Raw genomic sequence first — 14845 nt, 5'->3', positions numbered from 1 at the left:
AGAAGATAACCCCCAGACATTACAGAGGGATATAGCTGATGCAGAGTATTGCCTGCAGAGAAACAATCAATAAATGCCACTGCTAATTAGTTAGATAAAAAATGTCAGACTTACCAACAGAAAAAAATGCTGTCCTGTGACAAAAAAATAAGCATAGCATTGTAAGTATCTGTATAACACTGACTATGCACTGAGCATTGCGCTGATCACTAAAAATTATTCTCTCATGTATTTGCCATGAAAGCTCTATGTGGACAATGCCATTTCTATAACCACAGTGCAGATGAGAAAGCTAAGGCTCTAATGGGTAAGGTAACTTGTGCAGGACCACACTTGTATTACGTGACAGAAATGTCCATTACCATGATATGACTTCTTTTTGTTTCATGTTAAAGGCATATATCACTTTGCTCCCTTCCAAAACTTTACTTGTCACATTCCTTTGATTTCCATGAGTCCTTTACTTCCTTTTACTTCTCATTTGGGCTCCTTTGAGCTCTGTATCACTATATCCTTTCCATAAAAGGCATTCTGTGTACTGGTTGCAGAAAATTACCTTTTCATCAGCTCTCTCCTGTATTCTCTTTCACTGGATTTAAAGGGACTGGATTTAATTGTCCTCTAGCTATAATTAGCTCATTGTGCAGGGATTTTATTTTAAATGTGGCCAAGCAACAATTTTGTGATTTCATTTCCTAAATCATATATTTTAGGTCTCTTTTTTTATTGCTGGTGTTTTATTACTGCTGATGATATTCTTACTTGCATTAACAATGGTTTGCTCATTCATTGTATTTTGGATAGTTCTTTTTCTCTGAATGATTTTACTGTTTTTAAAAAAATTATTATTAGTCTTTTGTTGAAATTTTTTAATGTTGGCAATATGAAAAACGCCTTTTAACATGAGAAATAGATATTATTATATTGTGTTCTCAAATGACATAAATACAACATGTATTTTTGTTTTCAAAAATTATCATTATTCCCTATTATCAATTTGATATTTTAAAAATTCATAATCAAAGGAACACAGGTTCTAATATATTCCTCTAAATGTAGAATGGGATTTATTGATCAAAGCATACTATTCCAAAGTTAATGTCTATAAGTCTTAATGTCTCATTATTTTTATATTTTTATATAATTTTCAACATTATGGCTTACTATTTATGGTCCTCTTAATTTAAGTACTCTTGTATCTATATTCTAAAAACAACAGAAGACAATTTAAAACTAACTTTAAGAGGATTCAAACTTCAGGAAAATATAAAGATCCAAAACTTTGAAATAATTTACTTATCAGAACTATACAAGTGGTTGTTTGCTTTTGAGGGTATTTAGATAGTTGAATTTTCTACTCTTTATCTGCTTCTTGTAACATGATATGAATAAGCCCAAGTTTTTATTTCCTTAGGCCAACCCAATATGATTTTTCAGCATACTGAGGGCTATAACCAATGCAGCAGGTTCAGAACCTACAACTTTCAACACAGGACTTTGTGGCCCCCTCCTTAAGTCAGTATGCAAGACCTCCAAGTGAGATTTGCTGCAAACCCTGGTCTCCACTCAATGACTCATGACTCCAGCAGTTAGAATTGGTATCCAGCAATAAAAATAATTGACTAAAACAACTTTCAGCGTTTAAAGAAATTAAGAGTTTACATGATCCAGTTCTTTTATGTTGTAGATCAGAACCTTGGAGTTCTTATAAAAGAAGGAGTTAGTCAAATTTATTTGTGTCCTTAATCTTAAAACAGTTTAAAAATTGCTGTCATGTAAATGTGTCAACCAGCAACATTTGTTGAACATTTATCATGTGCAAAGCACTTAAGTATCAATTAAACCATGGAAAATACTCATGATTTAATATTGAAAAATGTGATTTTTCAGAAAAATGAATCTCTAAGGTGATTTATAGTTCTTAATGACAGAGTACACAAAAAATCAGAGTACACAAAAAATGTATTCCCTATAATGTTGGGATCTATTAAAACTAAGGGCAGTGAGAGTTGAAAAAGCCAAGGCATTATTGAGATGAAACAGTGAAAATTGAAGATCTAAAAATATAACTTAAATGTTCAATCAAATACTTTACCCAAAGGACAGAAATATCTATCATGTTACAAATGAGAAAGAAAAAAAAATGACATGTTGAATAAGGAAGGAAAGAACTTTTCTTAAAAGGACTTCAAATAGTTCATGCTGTTCTAACCTTATAATCCTAATAGAACACTGAGGGCAAACCTTTCGGTGTAAAGAAACTAAAGCAACCACACAAATAAGCAGCTATGAACTGGTTTCTAATCAGTTACATTTTTAAGTGTTAGGAATTTCATCTGATGTATTAAAATTATAATTAAATACATCTCATTTAATTTTACTTCCAATATTTCCAAAAACTCAAAAATTATCACCTGTATTTTACAGATTAGGAAGCTGACTCTCATAGGTTAACTGATTATTGAATACTACGGAATTAGTATGTTAGAATGAAAGAAATGTGAACCTTAGCGACCGTGTTTTTCCCACTAAGTGAACTTTCTATCTGTCACATCCATAAAAATGTCTGCACAGTAAAAATATGTAGTCAGCTGGTAATGACTTCAACTTAATTTTTAGAGAAGTCCTTCAAGAAAGATAGTTAACCTTTTACATTTCCTAAAACAATATCTTGGAAAGAAATGGGCTTGTATTCTTAATTCTCTGACCCACAGTGATTGCAGTCTCCTTTAAAAGCCTTTTGTCTTATAGAAGCAGAAATGTGATCAATGTAGGTTACTGGTCATTCTCCCAAAAGATTGAAAGGGTAGTTCAGAGTTAGGTTACACAATTAACTGCTAAAATAAAACTTTCTTCACTGTGATACACAGTATGTGTCTGGCGTGAAAGCAAAATGGAAAAAAAGAAAAAGACACAATCTGTGTTAGAAATCAAATACATTTTAGATTGTATTTGACTCAAATGATTTTTTTTCTTGTACAACACGGTACTGTCTTTTTTGGATCTCTTTCAATTTGAGAATATTGTGACTTGTATGTATTATTCTTCATAAAAGTCAAAGGTCCTTATTTCTTAATATCTAAATTAATATTTTTATTTGTTCAATCATTGAGTTTTATATAACAGTTAATGAATATAAGAAATTGTCCTAGGTTCTAGGAACATAACTGTGAAACAGACTGACATTTCTTGTCCTTGAGGAACTTCTGTTTTACTGGTGGATACAGACAAAAAAGTGGTTCAGTATAGCATAGGATAAGGATGGTCAATGGAAATATATGGGATCTATAGTTCCTGGCAAGGAGAAGAATCAAATAACCTGAACTTGGCACATTCAGAATCTTTTTTCAATATCAAAAGTAAATCAACAAGTAGAGCAAAGTTTAGTAAATAATGAGGAAAGGAAAAATAATATACAGAATGAAGACAATAGAGGAAGTCGAAGAACTTGATGACTAAAGAGATATGGGAGTGACAGAGGAGGAATTCAAGCAACTGGGAGAATAGTAATGCCTTTCAGTGTAAAAAAGAAGGGAGGAAAAAAACGGATTTCGGAGTAGATTTACTTACCTTGATTTTGGACACCCTGAGTTTTTGGTGAATATGGGATGATTAGTAGAAACATATATTCATATAATAATAAATATACATGTTTTATATATATATGTGTGTATATATATATATATATACACACACATTTATTTTCTTACTTCTACATAGCATATTTTTTCACATTTTAATGTTTCTAAAATCCAACTGAATAGCACAAGTGTTTTAGCCAGGGGACTTGCTTTCTTGCTTGTATGTAAAGTATTGGTGCATATTAGAGTGAACGGTGTCTCAGATTGGATGATATATGATATGCCATAGATTTCAGTCTCTTCCTGCAATATTTAACTCAAGCCTAAATCATTCATAGCCAACTTCCAGCCACTAGATATCATTTGTGATATCTTTGGTGAACTTTAAACTCTGTTCACCCCTGAAACCAATTGCAAATCCAGGCTGCAAAGCACATTCTAAGTGATGATTAGAATCCCCAAACAGGTATGCTCCAATCTTGCTGTTTGAAAAAGAGTGAGAGCTATATGATCATTTTACAGCTCTCTCTCTAAATCCCCAGTATGTATCTGGGAAACAAAGGAGTCTTATTACCTGAGAACCGTCCCAGTACCTTGCCATGAGTACACTGTGTCTTACAGGCAGGGTAAGAATCAGTGTCTTCCTGACTGCCTCCTGCGGCAATCAGCAATATTCTGAGACTGTGCACACACTACTGAAATTGAGACTGCTGGTGTTCACAGCGAATGTCCCCTAGATTTTCTTTCTAACACCTCTTTTCAATTTATTTTTTAAAAAAGAAACAGGCAGTAACTGAAGAATTTTTTAAATGACTTCCTGCTCCAGCAACTGTATGAGACCTCATGCTAATAAGGGGCTTAGGGGCGATAAACTAACATAAAATATATCTCAGACTAAGTCTCTCATGAGATTCCAGGGAATGTGGTTAGTTAAAGATTAAAACTTGGCTGGAATGTTATACTTGAATTTTTATCAGTCTTCTTGTAATCAGAATGAGTAATGTTTTTCTTTCAACAAATAGGTTACTTAATAACTAAGATAAGTCACTCATATTTAACTTATTTTTTAACAATGAGTTAAATAATCTGTGTGAGTGTACACGTTACTAGGAATACTAGTAATGAAAAGATTCAAGACATTTCCTTTCATGGTCATGGACACACATATAAATATCCCTTTTAATGAAGGAAAAGCAGAAAAGCAGCAGCATTCTTTGAGACTACAGAGGTGCAACTAACTTAATCTGAAGGTGAATGTGCTTTAAAGAAGGTGTAGCTGAGATATCCCTGAGAGGTAGTTGATTTGGGGAAGACATTGTAGGCTGAGGGGTTAAGTGCAGATGCCTGGAAGCATATTATGTGTCCAGGTAATGACAAGAGTTCTCTGTGGACAGGAAACATGATTTGCAGAAAGCTGAAGTAGGAAAAGAAAAAAAAAAAAAAAAAAACAGCTTTAATGGTAGTTTATGCAGTTAGAGACAAACTATTGGGCAATGCTAAGTTGTTTTTATTATTATTTTGAGAAGAATGGAGAAACTACTTAAGAATTCTTAGGAATGGAGAGTCATGACTAGACCTAGGGAAAACTTTAACATTAAATAAGACCTCAGATGTACATAAACTTATTCTACAAATGAGGAAATTAAGGTCCAGAGAGAAAGCAGGTCTGTGTTAGCCTTGTTAAACATGTTGTCCTACTGCTTGGGAAGTGACAAATTAGGCTGAACAATATTATTGTCACTGATGAAAATGTATAGAGATTCTAGATAAATGAGAAATATTTCCTAACCTTAATACTTAACTAGAAATGCAGACAAAAAATTCTTAAGTTAGAGACACAGAAACTTCTGCTCACACTCCACTGAGAAAGTCAACAGACAGATAAATATCACAATAGCTGATCCAAGGGGAAAAGAGGTGAATATAGTAACCAAATCTGTATCTAAGAAAAATACTTTAGTGTAAATTTGGGATGAGGGATGGAGAAGTAGAGGCAGAAGAAATGTTGATTTTAATTTCTTTTATGATTACTTGTTCTAACAATCATTGTATTATCCTCAGTTCTTATTTAAGACATTTTTCTTTATTGAATCAAATCATTGAAAAAATAGTGCAGAAGTATGTAAACTTTTAGCATTACAGTATGAGTATGCCTGATATCAAACTTATTTTGTACGGTTGTAAAATAAATATAGGGTTGTGTTAGCTTAAGCTGTCATAACAAAATACCATAGACTGTGTAACTTAAACAACAGACATTTATTTTCTCACAGTTACAGAGATTCAAAGTCTAAGATTAAAGTGCCAGCCCAGTCAGGTTTTGGTGAAGGCTCTATTTGTGGCTTGCAAATGGCTATTCTTTGAATGTGTGCTCATATGGACTTTCCTCCGTTCCCCTTGCATAGAGATGTCTCTCCTTCTCCTTATAAGACAATCAATCTTATTGAATTAGGATCATAATCCTATGGCCTCATTTAACCTTAATTACCTTCAGGAATCCTATCTCCAATACAGTCAGATTGGGGATTAAGGCTTTAACATATGAATTTTGGGGGGACACAATTCATTATATAGCAGGTCATTATAGAAAATCTGGAATGTGCAGGATAACAAAAAGAAAACACCATAATTTTTCAACTCTTCTGTCAAAGATAAACACTCAAAGATTTATGAATTAGTAACTATTAATATTTAAAAAACATAGTGTTTGTTTTGGCAGCACATATACTAAAATTGGAGTGATACAGAGAAAAATATCTTATATATCTTTTCCCTTTAACTTTCAAAGAATTTTAGTGTTCCTTGGTGTAGCTCCTTGTGAGTCCCTTGGACTGCAAGGAGATCCAACCAGTCCATCCTAAAGGAAATCAGTCTTGAATATTCACTGGAAGGACTGATACTAAAGCTGAAACTCCAATACTTTGGCCACCTGATGGGAAAAACTGACTCATTTGAGAAGACCCTGATGTTGGGAAAGATTGAAGGTGGGAGGAGAAGGGGACTGCAGACGATGAGATGGTTGGATGGCATCACCAACTCAATGGGCATGTTTGAGTAAACTCCGGGAGTTGCTGATGGACAGGGAGGCCTGGCATGCTGCAGTCCATGGGGTCACAAAAAGTCAGACAAGACTGAGCGACTGAACTGAACTGAACTGGTATAGTCAAAAAAACAGAACAAAACAAAACAAAACTGGAAATAAAACTGAGGATGTCAGATCTATTTAGATAAAATGATTTGTGTATATTAATTAATTCACTAATTCATTCATTTACTTAGGATTTGCTATGTATGAGTAGTCATTACTGCCAATTTGGCAAGGAAGTGGAGAGGCAGGAACTAAATTTAAAAACCAAAATTTAAAAAAAACACAGTTTAATACAGCATCAGTAAAGTCAATGAAGGAAAAATACAGGGAGTATATGATAAGTAGACTAAATTTAGTGTGCCTGTGTGGGTAAAGAGGTCAGAAAACCCTCTGAAGAGAAGTGCTATTAGTACTGTTGAGGATATCTTGTATGTGATGCATCATTTTACTCTTGCTGCTTTTAAAATTCTCTTTTTCTTTGGCTTTTAAAGTCTAACTATTATATATCTTGTTATGGATTTCTTTGAAATTATTTTACAAGGAGTTTCTGCATTTATAGGGTATGTAGATTAATGTATTTCATCAAATATGGGGAATTTCTAGCATTATTTCTTCAAATGTACTTTATGCCCATTTCTATTTTTCCTCTCCCTCTGGGACTCCCATTTTGCCATGTTGATATACTGTATGGTAAACCACAGTTTGGGTGGGTTTGCTTGTTTGTCTTCACTTATTTTTGTTTCTATTTCTTAGGCTGGATTACCTCTATTAACCTAACTTCAAACTTACTAATTCTTGTATCTGTAAGTTCAAATTTAATATTGAGCCTTAGTGAATATTTCATTTCAGTTATTTTATTTTTCAACTTCAAAATTTCTGTTTGGTTCTTTATTATAATTTCTGCCTCTATGGATATTCTCAATTTGGTGAGACATTATTGTCACATTTTCTCTTGATTTTTTAAAAAAATATGGATTGTTTTTCTGAATATAATTACAATAACTATTTTAGCATCTTTGTCTTGTAGGTACCAAATCTAGTTTCCATAGTGACATTTTCTATTGATTGCTTTTATTCTTGTTTATGGTTTATACTTTCCTGTTTCTTTGAAATCACTTAATTTTTTTTTCTGAAAACTGGATATTTTAGATAACATAACATATATAGCAACTATGGAAATCATATTCTTCCCTCCAAAAATTTTATTGTTGTGATTATTTTATTTTATTAGTGACTTTCTTGGTCTAATTTTATAAAGTCTGCATTTCATGTAGCATATGCAAAGGACCTGAGGCAAGAAAGGGCTTAGTGTCTAAGAGAAACATAGAAAAGATAATTATAGCTGAATTATATAATAAAAAATGGAAGGATAAGGTCACAAAAATGAGTCCTCATATTACAACAAAATTATATGGGCAACAAATGAAAGGTAATCAGGAAGTAACATCATTAGATGTTACTATAAAAATTATTCAGTCTACTGTGTGAAGAATTACTTGGATGTGGTAAGATAAATATTGAGTATACAGTTAAAAAAGATCTGCCATAAAACAAGCTGGAGATGATACTGGCTTAAAAAATAATAATAGCTAAAAGTAGCTGAAATGTTCTGAATACTGTTTCTGTGCTGTTTATGTTTACTTCCACAATATCCTATAAAGTAGATACTATTATTAGGATACTATTTTGCAGATAAGGAAACAGAGTTAAACTATTTTTAAATAGTAAAATAGGGTAAACTATTTTTCCAGGGTTGCATAGCTGTTAGATGGAAAAAAAGAATTGAAACCCAGGCAGTTTGACTATGAAGTCTGTGCTCATAATATATTACCTACAAGTTAGGACTAAATTAATATGAAGAAGTTGGATAATTTTTAAAGCTGAAAAGGGTATTTTGAGGTAGGATTTTTAGGAGTTGGATATGTATTGGATTGGAAGTATAAAGTAGAGGAAACTGTTTTTTCAGATTCCTGGCATAAAGTACTTAGCTAAATAAAGGTGCCATTTACAGAATGGGGAATGCTAAAGATAAACGGTTTTGGGGAAGGAGAAAATTTTGGACTTTACTTCGAGATGAGCAAATATTCATATATAACATGTGTGTTCATCTATGTAGAAATATTAAATAGACATCTGGAGTTTGAGTATTAGAGTGCACAGACAGTCTGGATTGGAGACACCAGTGTGTGGTGGGATATATTTAGCATCGGGGGTCATGGCAGTAGATAAGGTAGCTTAGGGAAAAAAGAAGTCAGAAACTTGCTGCTGAGGTGTGCCAGTATTTAAGGTTTGGACAAAGGTTTCTGTAACACAAACACAGAACAATTACTTCTCCCTAATAAATAATGATCATTATAAGTGAAGCGATGTCACTCAGTTGTGTCTGACTTTTTGCGACCCCGTGGACTGTGGCTTACCAGGCTCCTCAATCCACGGAATTCTCCAGGCAAGAATACTGGAGTGGGTTGCCATTTCCTTCTCCAGGGGATCTTCCCAACCCAGGAATCGAACCTGGGTCTCCCGCATTGCATGCAGAAACTTTACCGTCTGAGCCACCAGGGAAGCCCATACTATTATGATCATTATAATAGTATACATATGATGGGCTCATTTTATACATTATTTTATTGTATTGATTATAATCCATTACCATCGTTATTTGTTTTAATGTTCAAATCATTCCAGATTTGGGAGTCTCTTAAAGCTGACTTCTGTTCCTTGTGACAATCTTTGAGCACCTCTTCGTTTCCTGGTTCACCTTGCATATTTCCTGTCCCAGACCTAGAATTATCCATTAAACCAAGGATTTCTGTTTTATTAATGAATTATATTTAGAAGATAACACCTACTATGGTATCACCGCCTTCTAGGCTCTTAGGGACTTTATATATGCATAGACACAAACATCTGTTATATGTGTATGTATGTAAATATATATGCATTTATGGACATATAATATGTATACATATGTGTATATATATGTATAGAGTTTAGAATCTATTTTTATGCATAGAATCATGTTTATACTAATACTTCTATCCCTAATTTAACATTACAGAGTTTATTCTAATTTTCTGCCTTTCCATGTTTGTAACTTAGTTATCTGGCAGTGACAAACCTGAAACTTACTATTTTTAATATATTTAATTTGTTTAATCAACCACTTAATAAGTACATAAGCTCTTGTTACTGCCAACCCTCTTCTTCACCCCTGTCATGTTAGATATCCTCTGCATCCTACTCAAGGTCAAATACCCTACAATGTGCCATCACATCTGTTCCCTTATTTAGACAACTTGTTTTCCTTGCCAAGGTTCCAACTTCTCATTTCTCATGTCTCTTGTAGGTTGCTGTTATGAATTGAACTATCTCTCCCCAAATTTCATTACTTGAAGCCATAATACCCAAAGTGACTGTATTTGGAGATAGAGCTCCGAAGGAGGTTGTTTAAGTTAGATGAGGTCAGAAGGGTAAGGCCATAATCCAATATGACTGACATGCTTATAAGAAGAGACTCCAAGGATATGCATGCATAGTGAAAAGCCCATGTAGGGACATCATGAGAAGGTGACATCCACAAATCATGGAAAGAGTCCTCCTCAGTAGAAACCAAACCTCCAAAACCTTGATCTTGACCTTTAGGCCTCCAGAGCTATAATGAAATATTAAGAAAGTTCTAGTTTAAGGCACCTGGTCTATGGTACTTTGTTATGGCACCATTAGCAGACTGACACAGTTGCTCCTTATACTGCTCAAGTTCCAGCACTCCATTCTACTATGGAGAAGTTCTCTATCTCTCATGTCAGGCTTCAACAACTGCCACCAGACCAACTCACCCTATGGCTCCCTTCCTATGCTTCCAGGTTACACTGTGGAAGTCCTATTTACACTATTTGAGTTCCAACTCTCTTGTAGCTCAGCTGGTAAAGAATCCACCTGCAATGTGGGAGACCTGGGTTTGATCCCTGGGTTGGGAAGATCCCCTGGAGAAGGGAAAGGCTACCCACTCCAGTATTCTAACCTGGAGAATCTCATGGATTATATAGTCCTTGGGATCACAAAGACTCGGACACGACCAAGTGACTTTCACCTTTCACTTTCTCCACTGTATGTCTTCCCTGTGGAAGGACTCTTTTTACATCATAGTAGACTTTTCCAATCTTTACAGTCTGACAACTCATTCTGCATCTATGGGTGGATGTTGTTCTCACCTAATTGGACTCCCACAAATACAGCCAGTAGGGACATCAGGTCCTCCTTCCACATGGATATCATTCTCAATATTTTCAGACTTGGACAACTTGTATGAAATACTCATGCCACACACATTTATGGCTTTCATACTAGGCTATGATATCTCATACTGAGAACTCCTTCCACATGGATTTATCTTCATCCTGCTCATGTTATAACTCTTTATATAACTGTGAAACCCCCTTCTCCACTCCACTCCTGTCAATATGTGTATGTAAGTTTCATTTTGCTTGGCTACACCTAATGACTTCAGAAATTTTTTTCCAGGAAGGGAAAGGAAGAGAAAAAAAATAAGAGGAAAGAAATGAATAATAGGAAAATTAGAATTATACTCATGTAGATATAGCTGTTTAATTCCATTTTTAAGGGTCATGTGCCTCCAGTTTCCACCTGCATTTTGCTGCTTTCCAGTTATATTCAAATATTTGTGTTTCTGTGTGTGTTTAAAAGTTGTGTTGTATTTAGAGAAGAGCTAATGCCTATCCTTCTAAAATTCTTTCAAAAAATTGCAGAGGAAGGAACACTTCCTAACTCATTCTATGAGGCCACCATCATCCTGATACCAAAACCAGACAAAGACAACACAATAAAAAGAAAGCTACAGGCTAATATCACTGATGAGCATAAATACAAAAACCTCAACAAAATTTTAGCAAACAGAATTCAGCAATACATCAAAAAGCTCATACACCATGATCAATTGGCTTTATTCTAGGAATGCAAGGATTCTTCAAATTATGCAGATGAATCAATGTGATACAACATATTAACAAATTGAAAGATAAAAACCATATGATAATCTCAATAGATGCAGCAAAAGCCTTTGACAAAATTCAGTACCCACTTATGATTCAGTTCAGTTCAGTTGCTTAGTCGTGTCCAACTTTTTGAGACCCCATGAACTGCAGCACTCCTGTCCTCCTTGTCCATCATTAACCCCTGGGTCCATCCAAACCCATGTCCATTGAGTCGGTGATGCCATCCAGCCATCTCATCCTCTGTCGTCTCCTTCTCCTCCTGCCCCCAATCCCTCGCAGCATCAGGGTCTTTTCCAATGAGTCAACTCTTTGCATGAGGTAGCCAAAGTATTGGAGTTTCAGCTTCAGCATCAGTACTTTCAATGAACATCCAGGACTTATCTCCTTCAGGATGGACTGGTTGGACCTCCTTGCAGTCCAAGGGACTCTCAAGAGTCTTCTCCAACACCACAGTTCAAAAGCATCAATTTTTTGGCACTCAGCTTTCTTCACAGTCCAACTCTCACATCCATACATGACTACTGGAAAAACCATAGCCTTGACCAGACGAACCTTTGTTGGCAAAGTAATGTCTCTGCTTTTTAATATGTTATCTAGGTTGGTCATAACTTTCCTTCCAAGGAGTAAGCGTCTTTTAATTTCATGGCTGCAATCACCATCTGCAGTGATTTTGGAGCCCAGAAAAATAAAGTCAGCCACTGTTCCCACTGTTTCCCCATTTACTTGCCATGAAGTGATGGGACCGGATGCCATGATCTTAGTTTTCTGAATGTTGAGCTTTAAGTAAACTTTTTCACTCTCTTCTTTTACTTTCATCAAGAGGCTCTTTAGTTCTTCTTCACTTTCTACCGTAGGGTGGTGTCATCTGCATATTTGAGGTTATTGATATTTCTCCTGGTAATCTTGATTCCAGCTTGTGCTTCATCCACCCCAGCATTTCTCATGATGTACTCTGCATATAAGTTAAATAAGCAGGGTGACAATATACAGCCTTGATGTACTCCTTTTCCTATTTGGAACCCATCTATTGTTCCATGTCCAGTTCTAATTGTTGCTTCCTGACCTGCATTTATGATTAAAACTCTTCAAAAAATGGGCATAGATGGAGCCTGCCTCAACATAGTAAAAGGCATATATGATAAACCTACAGCAAATATTATTCTCAATGGTAAGACACTGAAACCATCCCTGCTAAAATCAGGAACAAGACAAGGGTGCCCATTTGCACCACTATTATTCAACATAGTTCTGTAAGTCTTAGTTACAGCAATCAGAGAAGAAAAAGAAATAGAAGCAATGCAGATTGAAAAAGAAGTAAAGCTCTCACCATTTGCAGATGACATGATACTGTACATAGAAAACCCTAAAAGTAGTATGAGAAAATTGCTAGAGCTAATCAGTGAATTTAGCAAAGTTGCAGGATACAAAATCAATACACAGAAATCACTTGCATTTCTATATATTAACAATGAAAATTTAGAAAGAGAAATTAAGGAATCAATCTCATTCACCATTCAACAAAAAGAACTATATATCTAATAAACTAACCTAAGGAGACAAAAGATCTTTACACAGAAAGTTATAAGACACTGGTGAAAGAAATCAAAGTTGGCATGAACAGATGGAGAGATATTCCATGTTCCTGAGTAGGAAGAATCAATGTTGTGAAAATGACTATACTACCAAATACAATCTACAGATTCAATGAGATTCCTATCAAATCACCAATGGCATTTTTCACGGAACTAGAACAAAAAATTTCACAATTCATATGGAAACACAAAAGACCCCAAATAGCCAAAGCAGTCTTGAGAACGAAGAATGGAGCTTGAGGAATCAACCTTCTTGACTTCAGATTATACTACAAAGATAAAATCATCAAGACAGTATGGCACTGGGACAAAAACAGAAATATAGACAAATGAAACAAGATAGAAAGCCCAGAAATAAACCCATGCACCTATGGGTACCTTATTTTTAACAAAGGAGGCAAAAATGTACAATGGGTCAAAGACAGCCTCTTCAATAAATGGTGCTGAGAAAACTGGGTGGCAAACGTGTAAAAGAATGAAATTAAAACACTTCTTAACACCATACACAAAGATAAACTCAAATTGGATTAACTCTCTAAATGTAAGACCAGAAACTACAAAACTCTTAGAGGAAAACATGGGCAGAACCCTAGATGACATAGATCAAAGCAAGATCCTCTATGACCCACCTCCTAGAGTAACGGAAATAAAAGCAAAAGTAAACAAGTGGGACCTGATTAAACTTAAAAGCTTTTGCAAAGCAAAGGAAACTATGAGCAAGGTGAAAAGACAACCTTCAGAATGGGAGAAAATAATAGCAATGAAATGACTGACAAAGGATTCATTTCCAAAATATACAGGCAGCTCATACAACTCAATACCAGGAAAACAAACAACCTAATCAAAAAGTTGGAAAAAGACTTAAACAGACATTTCTCCAAAGAAGACATACAGATGGCTAACAAACACATGAAAAGATGTTCAACATCACTCATTATTAGAGAAATGCCAATCAAAACCACAATGAGATATTGCCTCCACCGGTCAAAATGGCCATCATCAAAAAGTCTACAAACAACAAATGCTGGAAACTGTGTGGAGAAAAGGGAATGCTCTTGAAATGTTGGTGGGAATGTAAATTGATACAGCCACTATGGAAGACGATATGGAGACTCCTTAAAAAAGCTAGGAATGAAACTATCACATGACCTAGCAATCCCACTACTAGGTGTACACCCTGAGGAAACCAGGGTTGAAAAGACACATGTATCCTATTGTTCATTGCATTACTATTTACAATAGCTAAAACATGGAAGCAACCTAGATGTCCATTAACAGATGAATGAATAAAGAAGTTGTGGTACATATAAATGGTGGACTATTACCCAGCCATAAAGGAACATATTTGAGTCAGTTCTGATGAGGAGAATGAACCAAGAACCTATTATATAGAGCTAGATTGTTCTGGGTAGTTTAACTTTTTCATTTTTCTTCTGTCTTTTTTTTTTTCCCCATTTTTTCTTCTGTCTTAAAGTGTTATATTTTGAAGAATCATTGCAACAGTTAATCTTATAAATAAAGATACAAAAGTAACATGTACATATTTTCATTTGGAAACAAAAACTTCATATA

The sequence above is a fragment of the Cervus elaphus genome, chromosome 28 (genome assembly GCF_910594005.1).
Source record: "Cervus elaphus chromosome 28, mCerEla1.1, whole genome shotgun sequence".
Taxonomy (NCBI): Eukaryota; Metazoa; Chordata; class Mammalia; order Artiodactyla; family Cervidae; genus Cervus; species Cervus elaphus.
Note: the sequence above shows the minus strand (reverse complement) of the source record.